We start from the raw sequence: 14,714 nt of genomic DNA, 5'->3' as shown, positions 1-14,714 counted from the left end.
CCTTGTCTGTTAAACAGGTAACCAGAATATCCACAGGGATCAGCCCAGTGCCTCAGCAATGTGCTCACAGAGGAAGAGTGAACTTGGACAACATCACTTTGACAGAGACACCGAAGCAATTTATTCCTGGCTGAGTCAGGAGTGGCTCTGGTCACATTTTACATCTCATAATTTGCTTTGTACCTGATTTCACATTCATAAGTAAGAACATTCACTGAACTCCCAGGACACAGATCTGTCTGGGGCCAAGGTGGATTTGACAGTGACAGCAGCCTCCAGGTGCCACCACGGTCTGTTCAGGGAATGTTTCTGCACAGAGGCAAAGGCGATGTCAAGTGCTCTGCTGCTGTTCTGGAGAGAACAAAGCCAGCGAGTGACATTGCCTCTGTTCGTCCTTGGTGCCTCTTGCAGGGAGGGCTGTTTACTCTCTCCACAGCAGCAACCTAGCAGCTCCTAAATAAAGGAATAAAAAAGTTACTAGTTGTTGCTAAGTATAGTCGTTACTCCATTAAAATTCTTAACGCATCCAGTGAGGAGCCATCCACTGATCTCATTAAGAATCTTTGGTGATGATTATGCTGATCACTGTTTTAAAGCCCTGACAGATATGTAAACTATATTACAAGAGATAATATTATTTAGCATTCCCACAGCTCATGATCCACTTTAGCAAGCTTTGGTGCTTTACAGTATTTAAAAACCTATTTTTAACAGGCTCTTAATCCCTTTAACAGGCTTTTGACAATCACTGTATTTATATGGGTGAACAGGCAACTACACATGCAAACTCTCTTGCTGATTAAATCTCCAAATTATGCAGATTTTGGTTTTTTGCAGATCCAGTGGTTGCACATACATTGCTTTATTATACCCTCCGGTTTTCTTCATAACTGTACCTCATTTTCCTGCCTTAAGCTGTACAGATGCTGTCTTGATATCCAAAGGAATTTAATTTTGAGTCATCCATGACATTTTAAAGTTGCAGTGGAGTGATAGGCTCATTAGAACATGATGTTAGGGGTAAAAGGAAGAGGTACTTTAAAAAAAAACAAACCCAAACCACAGCTCAAGAAATCCAGCCAGTAGCCTGAGGCAAACTGGCTTTTTCATGTAAAGAGAGCTGAATTATTCGCCATGCGGATTCAATAACATTTTACTGCACCAAGCAGATGAAACTAAAATTGAGAAGAAATACCTGGATTTATTAGTGTTTATTATTAGTTTTCCATGTATTTATAGGAGAACTGGCATTTGTAAAAGATGGAGTTAAGACTTCTCAGGTATTTGGCTAACCTGAATTTGCCTTGTAGATAAAGATTTCTATCTCTGAAGTGGGATTCCAAGACTTTCCACAAGCCTTATATGGACTTCAAAGGATCAAGCCAGGTTGCACACATCCTAAGCTGCTTTCATTCCTAAGTAGGTGACACATATTTGAGATATTAGAAATACTGCTTCAGGAATAGTGCAAAATAAAACTATTTAAAAAAAAGAAAAAAAGAAGAAAAAAGTGAAATAAAAAAGTCCTGCTGTTCTTTGATGAGAGCAGAAAATCCATTCTCAGAGTCAACATCAGCTTTCCCCCTTCCCCAAATGCAATTTATTGCATTACAGTGAAACAAACAAAACAAAAAAAGCTCCATGGAAGTGGTGAGCAGTGGGGACAACAGAAAACTCTGCAGTTCAGCATCATAAAATTGCTCATGGAAGGAGCTCATGGTAGCAGGAAACAAAAACTATTAACTTAGCTATCCCAAATGTCCACAGCAATCAGGACAGCAAACACTGGCAAGGAGGTTTCTCTAATCCTGGTGTAGAAACAGCACATTTATAAAAAACATCAGATTCAGCTCTTATCTACTTGTCTTAGAAGTAACTCTACTGTATTTTCAGTAAATATCAGCCTTTCCTTCCACAAGGACCCCAGAGAGATTGATTTCATCTCTAGGCTACCCACACAAGGAGACTTGAAAGAGAAGCAGCTTTCCACAAGAGACACAACCAAGCTGTTTCCACATACACAGTGATACAAATCACTTGTTTTACACCCATTCTGTTTCAGCAGTTTCAGATGAGAGCTGCTTATGTCCACTCTCATGGGAAAATGACTCGCTTTAAGCAATGCCTGGAGCTCTGTGGTTTTATTTTTCATTTTTTCACATCTCACAGGGAATTTTCCTTCAGAAGCAAACAGAATTAGTGCCATCCTGAGATTCAAAGTCTTTCTTTGGCATCAGGCAGAGCAGGGCACTCAGCTGGACAAACTAAATCCCTGTAGCATGCCCTGCTTGGAGCTGTACTCTGAAAACATGAGGAAGCAACCCCATGCTGAAATAAATGAGGACTCAGCAAGATGGAACATCAGAGCAGCAAAATTGGTTCTATTGCCAGGCACTTCCAGACTGCAGGGGTTTGGGGTTGGTTTTTTAAAAACCTTTTACACCCAAAAGTGGTGTCTGAATACACCTCTACCCTGAAACAGGTGCTGCAAATGATAACCAGAAAGTTTACCAAAAATGTAAAGCTGGTCCTGACAGAGCTTTTTCTCTCAGTAATCCTCAGAATTCCCTGCAGGCATCAGCCTTTAAAAATTCAGGCCATGCTATATAGTTCATCCTTTCTTACTGGTATTTTTAAAGGGTATTTGGAATATTTTGATGAGGACTATTTTGGCAGTTGGCAGAAGCTCTGCAGACCATTTTACTTGAAATTTTACTGTTTTATTAAAGGCTGAGAATCCAGACATTTCTTTATTAGTCAGTCCACATGCATTTATTAATAAAAGTCTTTAGAACCAGCCTAGAATGATTCCCATTTTACAGCTAGAAAAACTGGATTAAGAATTTATCCTAACTCACAGGCAGTCAGCATCAGCAGAAACAACACCAGGGCTCCGGGATCTTCAGACTTGGCTGTGGATCAAAGGAGGAATTCACCAGTTCTCTGGAATAAACTTCTAGGATACAAATTCTGCTGACTATTAAAGGCTATTTTATTCTGAATAACTAAAAGTAATAGATAGGTTGGTTTGAGTGATGATGAGCAATATTATTTCACACTCAAGAAACCTAGGAGTTATACTGTTAAATAAATAAAAATTATCAGCATATCTGCAGAAATGAAATTACACAGGAAAATCCCTGATGGGGGATGGAAATGATCTGTGCCCCACATACTTTACACGATGTAGGTTTTGGTGCCCCTGTCTGTGTGTCAGGACTAAGCAGGAGACTCAAACTAAAGCAGAGTCATGCAACAAAGATGCTTTGGGAAAAGGAGTGAAATAAAGAATTATGAAAACTCATTACTGAATCTGGGCAGGAATGTGCCAGATGGTAGCTTCATCAGGACTTGGGAATGCCCAGCAGTTCTGAAGAATGAGGCCAAAGTCCCAACTCTGCAGCTTAAGGCTCTCAAAGGACACAAGTGTGACTTTGGTGGGTTAAACCGCACAGTCCCCAGTGCCATTTCCCTGTAATTCAGTTACTTTTCATTACATCCAAAGGTCAGACTATTCCAGAAGCTTTATTACACACACTCACGAATTCAAAGCACTAATTTCTTTTATTTTTTTTTAAATTTTTTTTGGTTAAATCTGCATCATGCTTCTACTATTTTCCTTCTAATCAGCTTCTGCTATTTTCAGACAAATTATCAACTGGAACACAGAAATATCTAACAAGTTCAGTAAACTGTAAAGCATTTTCTAGTGGCACGTAGGAAGCTCTATGGCAGGATAGACAGCTGGGCTGAAATAGAATTCTTTTCTGCCTTTCACATCAATTAACTTTAAACAACAATTTTTAGGCTTGACAGATGCTTCCATATGACTCATCTTGATTTCTTAACTGATATTAGGAATCAAACCAGGGAAGCTGATAGTCCAAATACAGGAATTGGTAACTTGGAGATAGATGGCATGAACAAAAATCCATTTGGAAATAAGATCAGGCTAACAAATGAAAACAAACTCCTTACTCTTTTGGTCACCTCTAGCAGCTTTCCTCAGGCATCTGCTCCTTTTCTCTCAGTAGTATTTCTGTGACTATTCATTCTCTCTTTGCTTTAATTTCTATTACCTTGGTTTTGGTGTATTTGAGGCTCTCAGTGCAACCTTCCTCCATCACTCCTCCAAGCAGACACTTGCTGGATTCTTGCTAGTACAAAGCTCATCTTTAATTAGAATTGGATGAAAAAGCCCACAAAAAACCCCCAAGCCAGAACACCCGCTTCCACCCTAACACAACTCAGACAAAAAAACCACCCATTTCCCAAAACCTCATCTCTAAGGCTCCTCTTGCTCTTGCTGCCCAAAAAGAATCCATTATAAACCTGACCCCAGACACTTCACTGTTTCCTCTGGTCTACCTCAGCAGACTCACTTTCCAGTCTCATTTGCAGCTGAATTTTCGCGGTTTGCTGGTAGAGGACCCGGGGACAAGACATCACTTGGAAATTTTCATGTCCAGACAGCAGGGCAGATTCTGCTGGTTTTATTCATGCCTCAAGCAAAGGTGGTTTTAGTGTTACTGTTATTTTTCAGCTTTCAAGAGTGAAGAAAAATGTACTACAATAAAACAGCTAGGCAGCTGTAGGATACAAGTGATTTTGCAAGAAGTTAAAAATGCTGTTAAGCTTTAGATACAGAACTACACAGAAATTAAGACACAGACATTCCCAAGGTCATTCATCCAGTCACTCTTTCGTGTTGTAGTTTGCTTTGCATTTTGTTTTAATGATTCTTCTGTAGAACTCCTAAACATCAAAAGAGCACTTCCACTGTGGCATCAGATGAGAATTTTCTTTCCAGGGGATATGGCTCTACCTCTCCTCTATAATCAATTATTGCAGAGTCAGTTCCTTTCCTTCCCCCCATGGTGTCAGATGGAAACAGATAATGGAAACTCCCTTGAACTTCCCATAGACAAAGTTTATCTGTGGTTACAGTGGTTAAGTGATCAGCTCACATTTTTGTGTTAAGGCTTTTCTTGCTTATTCCCTTAGTGTGTTTTCAATAATTCTCTACAATTGGTATTTATTAAGTAGTACATAAATGTACTAAAAGGTTCCAAGGATGTCTAAAGTACATCAGACATGGCCTAGGCAAGGACAGGTCCAGGCAGCCACACGTGACAGCCATCAACTCAGCCTCCAAAACCATCCCAACAAGGCTGCCAGAGGCCAGCTCAGCAACTGCAAAACTCCATGTCTCAACATCATTCAAAATAAAATCCTCTTCCCACAGCAACCATTAGAGTCATTGATGACTTTTCCAGGCGTGGAGAGCACTGCAAAACCTTCTGCCCACCCTCCTCCACAGAAGCTCTCCGTGGAGTTTTGGATTTGTCAGTCTTTCACTCATCGTTAGATCACATGAGAAAAATGCAGAAATCACAACAAAATCCTCATGTGTGCACATGGACAAGGAATTGGTTGGGCTGCATTTCCCTTGTCCTTGTTCCATGCTACTGGCCATTAATGAGGCAGGAAAATACAGATATCTTTACTGTCATCCAGCACAGTGACTGATGCTGGAAAACCGAGCCAAAGCTGTACTTGGAGATGTCTGGGAACATGCTCATCCTGTAGTTTGAATTACACTGTTTGTACACGGATTCTCCATCTCCTCCTCCTCCTCCTTCCTCACATTGATTATCTAACCAGTCACCATCACACAGCTCAGAAGAGAAACTCTGCTACCTCCTTATGACCCCTGATCTTATAAACGTGAGGATAAAGAAACAAAAATCCCAACCCAGCTGTAATTTTCTACCCATTAGCAATGATGTGGCAATTCTGAATCACAAACATCATGTTACTGAAGGATGCACAGGAAGATTCGGGAAGGCTAAAAATGATGCATTGATTCCAAACTCCCTTTTTGAAGTTACAACCATGTTATAATCATGAAGAATTAGGTCACCCTGGCCTTTACCCAATATGACTCTGTCCCAAATAGATGGGTTTAATTCATGTTCAGTATATTGCAGGTGGAGAACAAAAACATTTTAGAGCCATTTCAAGGCAGCTATTGCTCATTAATCCAGGTTCTTTGAACTACTGTCCCAGTGAATACAGCACAAAGCAAGTGACACATACGGTCACTTCATGTTTTGCCAACCCACAAGAAGGAAGAAAAGGAGGCTTCATTTCAGATACAGAAAGAGCTATATAATTGCTGAAGAAATTAAGAATAATTACAAGTGGTTTGCCTGATAATTACCTGTCATTATGTTTTTCTGTAGCATAGAGGGTAGATACAACTACAAGAAGGAAAAGGAATGATGATGTTTTTTGGAAAAGCAGAGACGCACTGCATGTGGATACAGGGTGGTCCTGTCTAGTGCAGAGACTGGCAGCTTCCCTGTCCCCTCAGAGCATGGAGGGATGATACCACAGGCAACACATTCCATGGAATTCCACCTGATTCCATCCTCAGCTTCAGCACAGAGTCATCACACCCCCTCAGCCATGCAATCTTCCTATGCCTTAGTTTTTCCATTTGTAAAAATGGGATAATAATTGCTTGCTAAATAGGATATTTATGAAGATGGACTCATTCGTTTGCCTTGCACAGGAACCCCACAGAAAAGAAAGCAAAAATTAGATAAATCAACATCTGTCACGCAGCACGCAAGCGAGCAGCCTCACAGATTGCCACATGCTGGGATGTTTCCCTGACTCCCGTTTTCCATCCATCACAGTGCAGAGAAATAATTGAGATTTGGAAGCTATCCCTTAAGGAGATATTTATCTCCCATTAAAGTGCAGAATAGCTCACTTGAAGTTAATAAACTGGGAACTTCTGAGCGTTTCTGAGTGACAGTGTGAACTTCTGACAGAAAGGGCTCTTTGCAAAGATGAGGCCATAACTCCAAAGCTGCAGGAGAAACCAGAGGACTTCTGCATTTTAAAAATATTCATAACGAACAGGAACAGAACAGATCTAAGCAACAGTGCCAACAGTTTGCAGTTGTGACTTTGGGGGCCACTGATGGACTGAATGACCCACCTTGGTGGGCTACATAATGAAATTAAAGTGGTTTAGAACTGCACAAGAAAGGGAAGGGGTAGCACATACCCACGTGCACGTTAGGATGAGGAATTTCTGTGGTAGTTACCTGTCAAATTGTGCAAACAACACTGTTTCAGCAAATCAAGTATCCTCTCTGCTACTGAGGTTACAGGGGCTAAGAACACTTCAATTTAGAATGAAATATGCAAACCAGAAAGGATTAGTAGGGGATATCTAGAACTGTACACAAGAGAAAAGGTAGAGAGAATCCCTGTTTTCAAACCAGTTCTACCACTAATCCTTTACTGCTACACACACAGGGCTTAATTAACATCTCTACAACTTTGCCATATTACCCACTCCATAAATGCTGGTATTATTACAATTGTTATTATGACCAATCTTCATCCACAATACAACTTTAAGGACAACAGTCAAGGTGCTATAATGAAAGGGTCCTGCTGAGAACCTGACCAGCTCTGTGCTGTGGGGCTGTAAGAGGTACCTGCTCGAGTGCCCCAATGCTTTCCCTGATTCCCACAGACAGGAGCTGCCAAAGCTCTTGGCTTAGCAGCCCATTCCCTTCTGCCCTTCCTTGACTGGACTGTGCACATGCAGTAGCAGAGGAAACTCTGCTTGTGCTCCTGCTTCGTTTCACTGTCGGGGAACAACTGTAAATTGTCAGAGGAGAAAGCAGGAACAGAAACAGCTTCACCCCTTCTGTCACTAAATGTATGTAGCTGAGCAGAAAATACAGTAGCCAGCTCTCACAGGGGGGGGATTTCTTTCTGTGGTTGCAATGGCTTTTAGACCACCCCCAGCCCATTTTCAGCTAACACAGACCTGTTTACACTATACTTTTTATTAATTCAATTTAGTTTTACATTGAGATACTATGAAAAAAGTGTTGCTGAGCAAAGCAGGTTCATTCGTTTAGTGAATACATTACTGACCCAAGAATCCTTCTAGAGATAACACAGTTCCCACATTAAAAAAAAATAAATAAAATAATAAAATACTTACAGTAAAAGCTTGTTCTCTTTTCTGCGTTAAAAAGAAAAGTGTCTCCCACTAGCTTCTGACAGCATGCGCAAGCCAGACTGAAAATTCAGGGCTTGAGTGCTTCCCTGAGAGGAAAACCACATTGCAGAGAGACACAGAGAGCTGCTTGAGAAATGATTCACACACGGAAGCGAGCTGGCTCCACCGGCGCCTCGGCATTCAGCACACACACAGGCACTCGCTTACTCAGGGGAATGACAAATATTATACTTTCATCAAAGCAAGGAGGATTTATGCAAGAAAGCAATTTGTAGCCCACGTCCAAAACACTGAGATGCTTCAATCCTTAAAGCAGAGGAAGAGCTTCTTTCAGGGTCCCATCATCCCCAAGAGCAGAACTGGACACTGGGCAGAGCAAAAAACCCCAGATTGGTCTGGGTGATCCAATCAAGCAAAAACATGCAGCACAGACCATGGAGAAAGGGCAAGGAGGTGGCATAGAAAAAAGGCATTTTCAGAGGAAAACACAGAAGCAGCTTTCAGAAGCTTTTATATTCCACAATAACACATCCCCCAGAGTGCCAGCAATCACAGCCAGGACACCTTATGACATTTCCCTTGCCTCCATCATTGCTTCAACAAAGTGGAAAAGTGGGTGTAGGGAAGGAATATGCACTAAGACAGAAGCTTTTACAAGACACCAGAATCAGTCCTGAGTGACTCGAGCTGCCCAAGAAGGGTCAATCTGTTCTTTATTTAGAAGAGAGCAAATAAAGGGCAAGAGTGAACAAATGCTTGAGAACATCCCTCTTTAAGATTTTTGAAAAGAATTTCGTGTTTGAAAACAGGAAGAAAAAGGCCAGAGGTCTTAACAGAGTTAAAGCAAGCAAAGATAGTATCAAGTTGAGGGAGACAGAGGGGATGCAAAGACATGAAATCCAAATTTCAAACAGAAAACGAACATGTTTAAAACAGGGGGTTTTGTCCAATTCTGTCTAGAAAGGGTCTGATCACCTCTGGTGTCTTTGACCAAAGACATTCAGACTGTGACTACAGATCAGGAATTCTCCCTCCCAACAGCAGAAACCTGATATATAAGTCATGTTGATACTACAGGAGAAGTTTCTAGTAGAGGAATAGGGAAGATTTTTAATATTTGAAATGTGTTGCTGGATCTGAATAGTCCAACATTATTGCACCCTCCTTACTCCAGGTGCCAAAGGGGCCTGAAGGAAGCTGATGTTATGCCAAGAGTAAATTTATGTTTCAGTTCAGTGTTGGCACCACTACTGTTATCATAAGAGTAACCAAACCTTAAAAACAGATTGCGTGCAAGCCAAATTGCCTCTGAAGATTATAGATTTGGGATCCAACTTTATGATATTCTTGAGAGTAACAAACTCTTGCCTTATCTTAAAATGCCAGAACAAGACAAAAGAGCACACCATGACTTATTTAGCACATGACAAAGCTCTGTGTTTGGCAGGTCTCAAGCAGACATCATTGAAGTCCGTAAACCTTCAGTCAGGTGCAATTCCAACTTTGCCAGCACCCACAATGTACCAATCCTTCTGTCCAGCCCACTTTGACAGTTTCTTCAATACCCAAGGACAGGCTGTGTGCCCACTGGTAGAACTCACCCATTCTGTATTTTTCCACATTTAGAGTTCTTGAGATTATTCACAGCTCAGATAAGGAGGAAGTTCCTGTAGATACTTGATCTGAATGCAGTGTTCCTCCTCCCTGAGGAAATGACCCCACACATGATGCATGCATAGGCAATAAAGTCACTTAGGTAGCCAGGGGAAGGACTGCAACTCACTCCTTCTGCTCTGAGTATGGACCATCTTCAAAACCAAACAGACGCAGCACAAAAATACCAGCTCAGGGCAAACAGCTGCAGGTTCCTGGACCCTGAGCTCACAAATGAAGGGGACATGAGGTGCAGACACCTTGCTGAGAAAGCTTCTTTGTCTGAAGAAACCAAACCCTTTTTGGACTGCAGCGTGCTGCCCCTCTGCCATTGCTGGTGAGTTTGTTTGGGCTCAGAGGGACCGCAGTGTTGGCAGCTTGATAGGTTTTCCTGTCCTTCAGCCAAGAGAAATAAAGAACTGAAATGAGGGAGTAGGGAGGCAAGATGAGCTACTGTATTGCACTCTCAAATATCCTTGGGATACGTTTGATAAATATAACTTGACCGAAGCCTAAAAATGAAATGCTTGGCTGTAAGGAGACAGTCACAACATTTACATACTTCAGCTTGGGTAGACAGCCTGGAATAGTGGTGGAGAACTTCCCCAAACCCAAAAAGACCAGACAGTATATTTGTTTATTTAGAGGTTTTCTGGTAGCACTTATGGCTATAATTATCTGATCTCTTTAGTTAGACCAAAGAATTATTCAGCATAAAACCTTCTGAATTGATAAATTGCCTTTCTGTTTAATGAAAAAACAGCTCAGAAACAAACAGCTAAAATGAGTTGGCCAGGCTCAAAGAAAGCCAGGGGCTTAACCATCATTACTTTCACACAGCCAGGGTGAGAAAACAATTCCAAGTAGCAATATAAACTTTTTTCGAGTATCTGCCAGGTTCTCACCCAGCTGGTAAAATTGGTTGACAGACAAAATAACAGTGAACATATTGCCTGCATTCTGCTCCATGCACTTGCTCCCACAACTTCCCAACAAGGTATGAGAGAATAAGATCAAACCTCACCATTAATACACCTTCAAAATACTGCATTTGAGGAATTTAAAGGCTTTATGTTGCAAACTGCATTAATGGTACAATTCCACAAGAACAAATATGGATGAGAACTTAATGAAATGGGCAAAGGGCAGAATTTTGAGTGGCACAGCTCGTTTGAGAAGCAAATGCATAATGTGGAAAAAAGGCTCACACAAGGAACAAGGCTTAAAATATCTTTGCATTTACAGATATTTATGCCATATTTAACTGCTTTTGTGCATGAAACAATCTTAATTACAAAGGAGAGAAATTCCATAAACAAGGCTATTATGTCAATAACAATGTCTTTTTAAAGCAAGTCTCTAACTGAGCTATAAGGCTTGGAACATTGCTGTCTGGAGTTATAAAACCAAAAGTAATTACAAAGGCAAGCCTGCATCAGACAGTGGGTATTAGTGGAGTCAGGCCATGGCTTTGGGACAGCATTTACTCTGTGCTGTCTTCCCTTTTGGACATAACTGGTACAAACTTCTTTATTTTCTCAGTTGCAGTGCAGATGTCAGGAAGTTCACTCTGCTGGTGGACGTTTGCAGAGTGAATCACGGGGCACCACTTTCCATTTTGACAAAAACAACTGCTGCTCAAGTCAACGAGCTGCTACTGATCGAATGGGTGGATGGAACTCCTGCAACTGCTGCCAAAAAGCGTCCACCAGCACAAGCAAGCTGTGTGTGCTGGCTTGGAGAACTGGGATTTATTTTTTCTTCCCTGTTCTTAAGAGAATACTCACGGTTTCATGTTCTTACTCAACACCTGAGGGGCTCAGCCTGTGGCTACCAGCTTTGACCTGCAACTGGAGAAAATGCTTGTTGCTGGAAGAGACTAGAATAATTAAACTGGGGGGAGCAGGGGGAAGGCAGATAATGTTCTATGGAACATGGAGTGCTATAGGAGACAAGAAAAACAGCTTCCTCTGGTGCCTATTGCCAAAATTTCAGAAGACCAGACAACAACTTGAGAATTTCCAAGGGAACAGCCACTGAGTCAGTCAAAAATAGAATTAGGAAACTGACTGTTTCAAAAGTAAGAGTCTGTCAGATGTGCCAGCATTTTTCAGTATTTGTGTCATTTCCGAGAAGAACACTCAAGAGTTAACACACATTTATCTACCAAAAATAAAAGCCAACCCACAGAAAAAGGCAAAATGAGAAAGGAAATCTATGTACCAAAGGAACACTCATCATATTTCATACACTTAAATGAAAATCACTGATCACTTTTGCACACATTTATGTGAAGTTTATTATTCTTTGCAGTTTTCAAATGTCTCTACTTCCTTAGGCATCATCAACAAACCAAGGACAGCTTTCCTGCAGTCACTCTGCTATTCAAAATGTGGATAAATCGAAACGTGCAAGAAAGGCAATACTCAGTGCTCTTCCCTGAAAGAGGAAGATAACACACTGTTCTTTTTTACTAACTGATTTTTTTTTTATTTCACTGATTAAAAGAAAGAAAGACTTAAGGGAAAGGGAGCAACTTTCTATTTTATTATTCCTCGCTGTTAGTTTTCTGATATATAGGTTATAATGTGGCACTCATTAACAATTCATAGAGAATTACCATATTCAAGTAGCACAGCAAGTTTTTACTACCTACCCAGGCAAAATACTGCACAACCCTACTTGCTCCCTTTACTTATTGTCCCAGAGGGATCTCATGCTGGAAAAGCTGGCATTTTATCACCTAACGGGAAAGGAATCCCAAAAGGTTCGACACTCCAAGGAACCCTGAACAGAAAACATTCCATGAAATCACTGACAATGCAGAGCTGCACACCAAAATTAAGCACTGGAGAGGATGTGTGCTGGAGGCTGCCCTGGAATTAAAAACCCCAACGGGATTCTGGAGCAATGTCCCACTGCTTTGAACTTCTTGGTGCGTTTCAGGGGGATGCAAACGAGAGACCTGAGGTATCGGCTTTGTTTCTGAGGGATTCACGCTGGAAGTGCCGACAGCCGGAGCAGGAGAGGAGCTGTGGGATCTGCCCAGACCCACACGGAGCATCACGGGGAGCCCAGCAGCAACCAAACCAGGACAAATTCACAGGGGGCACTCAGGAAGCACGAGGAGTTCAAGTCCCAGGAGAGGAACAAGCCCTCTAACGCAGATCAGGATTTAAAAAAGAAGGCTCTTGGCAAGGTTTGATTCCCCACACAGCGATGCCTTGGAGTTCCCATCTCGTGTTTCCTCTCGGCGTCTTTTACAGACACTTGATCATTGCAGTGGCTTAATAACTCATCTATTTTACAGGTCAGCAAATGAAAACACCTAAATTACTGACCAAATATCACAAATTAGCAAGGGTCTACAGTGCCCATTGATTTTAACTCCCATATAAATCAGCAGTTTTGACAGACATGCACATTGTGATACAGAGGCACCCAGAAACTCAGCATAGAAATTTGGCTTTGATGATGTAATCAAATCCAGAAAAAAGGGAGAATCTAAATTAAAGTTCAACAATTCCTTTCTTCTAGACAGCTTGTATGAACAAACATGTCTGCTACCCCTTAAACTTTTAAATCAGCTTAGCAGACCTGAGAAATTGAACCATGCAGCTGAAATTTGAAGTGCCCAAACACGGAGATCCTCCCAGCGTTAACCACAATGCTACAGAAGAACCATTAAGAAACAAGTAGTGGTATAATGCAGGCAAATTCCATTCTGAGACCCAGGTTCTGCTTTCAAGACTTCTTAGGAAACTATTTCCTTGGATCTCTTGGTTGGCTAGCCTAATCACTTCAGATTTTAAACCCTCAGTGCAAATCTGGCATTCAATAAACCTTATAACAAAAATGAACTATAAGCATCTTTAAGCTCAGCAAAATAAATCCTGGTATGTGGCTCACATTGCCTACGAGGCAGGTAAGGACAAATATCAACACCATCAGCATGAGCTCATCCTGCAGGCACAATCTTCCCATCAAACGTGCTCAGTGCCACTCGTGCTGGCTCTGCTGTGCCAGTTGTCCCCACACACACAGAAAGTGGATGCAAATTGCTCCTCTCCTCAAGGTCTCACTTCCTCGTGCAGCACAGCCACACCAAACAGCTCATTACCAGAGCAGAAGCCCTCCCTCACCAAAAGGCCTAAATGCCAGAAGCAGGAGGCACAGGCAATGAAGTGGGAAAGCAGCAGGAATAGGTGCTCAGCTTTCCATGTTTCTATAAAAGCAAGTGATAATTTAAAATCTCCAGCAGATATTAAAGTAGGAGGGCAATGAAGCAAGAGAACAGATTGCATGAAAAGGAAGAAGTGCCCTATGGAGTTTATGACCTGTTTACCATAAGTAAATAAATAAATGAAAGCAAAACAACCCCCTGAGGTGACAGAGTTTACATGAGGGACATCAGTGACTCTGTCACATGGAAGCCGATAAAACAACTGTCATTGCAGAGCAAAGGATTGATTGGCCACACAACAGGAACTTGGGAAAGAAAGCAGATGTGAAAGAAGGGAAGAGGAAGATTTGGAAATCAGGACAGCAGGGAAGTCACTCTGAATATCTAACACCACTGCCCTGGTACACAGCAGCTGAAGGCCGAGAGGAAAAAGAAGGAGCAGTTTGAGAAAACCAAGAAAGAAGAAAACACACAAGTCAGTTCAGTTCTTTCTACTTCACATTGAATCACTCAGCAACTCTGCTGGCAGGTGGAATATCACAATTTTGCATCCTTCATTAGGGTTAATTAGTTCTCTTGGTGACAGTATTGAAAGAAAGGCCAAGTGTTGGCTCAGTCAGAGGGAGTGACATCTTCCCACTCCTGCAGGAGCCTGCTGTCCAAGGAAAGCCTGGGCTGTCCCTGCCTGTGTAACTGTCCTCTATTCCCTGGTCTGAGGACAGGCTCCAAACCAATCTTATTCCTTTCAGTTCCACTAATATGCACTGCTATTAAAATCAGAAATATGTTATTTTGTCCTCTTTGATCTCATCCAAACCGTGA

The 14,714-nt window shown here is 41.6% G+C and overlaps 1 protein-coding gene and 1 long non-coding RNA gene across 6 annotated transcripts in view; one reads left to right on the top strand and one right to left on the bottom strand.

Annotated features, from left to right (window-relative positions):
* Positions 1 to 14,714, bottom strand: part of SPECC1 (sperm antigen with calponin homology and coiled-coil domains 1) — an 87,894-nt gene that overhangs the window by 68,760 nt on the left and 4,420 nt on the right. For 2 of the 5 annotated variants that reach the window (XM_042026273.1, XM_042026275.1), the window contains exon 1: positions 8,039 to 8,514. The exons of 1 other annotated variant lie outside the window; for it this stretch is intronic. The gene's annotated coding sequence lies outside the window, so the exon portion shown is untranslated. Of the gene's footprint in view, positions 1 to 8,038; positions 8,519 to 14,714 lie in introns of those variants that run through there. 2 more of the 5 variants (XM_042026278.1, XM_042026279.1) reach the window with 2 other exon arrangements.
* LOC121663720 lies at positions 9,661 to 14,682 on the top strand. The gene is made up of 2 exons (XR_006015732.1): positions 9,661 to 10,046; positions 11,252 to 14,682. It is a non-coding gene; the product is annotated as an uncharacterized LOC121663720 (long non-coding RNA).

Source organism: Corvus kubaryi, unplaced genomic scaffold, assembly GCF_017639235.1.
Source record: "Corvus kubaryi isolate FWS band 111438036 unplaced genomic scaffold, C.kubaryi_AGA036_p1.0 37284, whole genome shotgun sequence".
Taxonomy (NCBI): Eukaryota; Metazoa; Chordata; class Aves; order Passeriformes; family Corvidae; genus Corvus; species Corvus kubaryi.
Note: the sequence above shows the minus strand (reverse complement) of the source record. Positions and strands in the feature narration are given on the sequence as shown.